We start from the raw sequence: 2,173 nt of genomic DNA, 5'->3' as shown, positions 1-2,173 counted from the left end.
TTGATTACAGATCTTCGTCTCTCCTGTCTGTGCGAGCAGTGCTATACATTTTCCTCTCACAGCTGCTTTCGCTTCTTCCTACATATTTTGAGAAGTTACATTTTCATTTATTTCAAAATATTTTTCTCCTTCTCTTAAGAGTCCTTCTTTGACCCGAGTGTTACTTAGAAGCGTGTTAGGAACATGAGAATTGAAAGCTTTTATTTCACCTCCACCGACTCCTTTCCGGCTGCCTCCTGTTAGGGGAACTGAGTTTCTGATCTGCTCATTTTCGTCTCTAAAGACTCTTGGCATTTCTTGCACTGCAGGTCTCCTGGCAACAGATCCTCTCAGTTTTTGCACATCTGAGGAAGCCTTTATTTCTCCTTCATTTTTGAAGGATAATTTTAGAGAGTACAGAACTCTAGATGGGTGTTTTTCCCCCAGCACCATCTACTTCCACCCACTCTCTTCTTGCTTGCCTGGTTTAGGAGAAGCTGAATGTAATTTTCATCTTTATGCCTTTAGGTAAGACTTTCCCTCACCCCAGGATTTTTTAAAGTTTCGTTCTTTATCTTTGATTTTCTGAAATTTGAATTTGATACATGCTGGTGCTAGGTTGCTGTGTTTTGTTTTGCGTTTACCCTGTGTGGTGTTCTCTGAGATTTCCCGATTTGGGGTCTGACATCTGACATTAATTTGAGGAAGATTCTCTGTCATTATTGCTTCAAATAATTCTTTGATTTGTTTCTTTTCTCTCTGGAGTTCTCACCAGGTAGACATTATTCTTTTTGTAACTGTCCCATAGTTTTTGATTTTCTGTTTTTTTTTTTTAAGGTTGTTTTTCTCTTTGCTTTTCCATTTGGGATGTTTCTGCAGACGTCTCAAGTTCATGGATCCTGTCCTCAGCCAGGGCCGGTAAACTAACACGCCCATCAGAGACAGGCTTTATTTCTTGCACAGGGGTTTTAGACCATTCGTATTTCTTTTTATATTCTGCTCTTGGAATTTCCACCCGTTTTTCACTGTCACTGTCCCTGAGTGCTGAGTGTCATCTACGTTTTCCATCACAGCATGCTGCTCATCCCTCTTTACAGTCTGCCGACTTCATCTCAGCCCTGTACAGGTCCGATTCTCACGCTCTGCCTCTTCAGACTGTGGTTTTTGCCTTGCAATTGTTTGTTCCAAGGTGGACGTGAGATTTTCTTGTGTGTTTTCTTCTAAGAGAACTACGGTTTTATCACTCACATTTATGCTTTTGATCTATGCAGGTTAACTTTTGCAGTTAAATTTTATTCTCTTGCATGGGAACATCCAATTTTTCTAGGACCATTTATGAACAAGACTCATCTTTTCCCAACTAAATGGTTGCTGTTAAGATTTAGATCTGAAATGCCGCTCCCCCCGTCAATCTCATGAAACCAAAGGCAGAGCTTTTGGGGGTGGCTGGACACAAGGTTGCTGCTTTGTCACTAAGCTGGTCTGCTGTCCACTGATGAGTTCATAGTTGGGTGTGCTGTGAGGAGGTGGAGCCTTGGTCAGAAGAGGTGGCCCCTGGGGGTGAGGGTCCTGGAAGGATGCGTTCTCGCCCCCAGATCCTCCCCCAGCCTTCCTGTTTCCTGGTTGCCATGAGTTGAGCCGACTTCCTCTTCTGTGCATTTCCCTTGTGTTATTTCTGCCTTGGAGCCAACCAACCATGAACTGAACTCTGCAGAACCATGAGCTAAGGAGAAACCTCTCCTCCTCTGAGTTGCAGGAGTCAAGTGTTTTGTCCCAATGACAGGAAAGTGAAAAATACAATATCTTGTTGAAATAAATTGACTATAAATGAAAGGATCCTTTTGGCTTCAACTCCATCCCATTGATCTAAATGTCTTTTTCCCAAATTAAAACAATTTTAATTTGTATTGCAAAAACAAGTGTACAATTTTCAGAAAAATATTTTTAGAACAAATATAAATTTACAGTTTACACATAAGTATGTATTCAAAATCTAAGATCTGAAATATAAAGTATCACTATAATATAGCTGTTTTTGCAAGCAGAATTTAGTCTACTTTGCAAACATGCTACTTTGCAAGTGTAGATTTAATTTATCACAGAAATCCTACAATTCATTGTTGACTTTCATCAATAAATTGGAATTCTAGGCTATTGTCAAGTTTTATCACTCCAACCAGTTTATTATATAATA

Source organism: Chinchilla lanigera, unplaced genomic scaffold (assembly GCF_000276665.1).
Source record: "Chinchilla lanigera isolate Chin_1 unplaced genomic scaffold, ChiLan1.0 scaffold00085, whole genome shotgun sequence".
Taxonomy (NCBI): Eukaryota; Metazoa; Chordata; class Mammalia; order Rodentia; family Chinchillidae; genus Chinchilla; species Chinchilla lanigera.
This window is presented reverse-complemented; position numbering follows the sequence as displayed.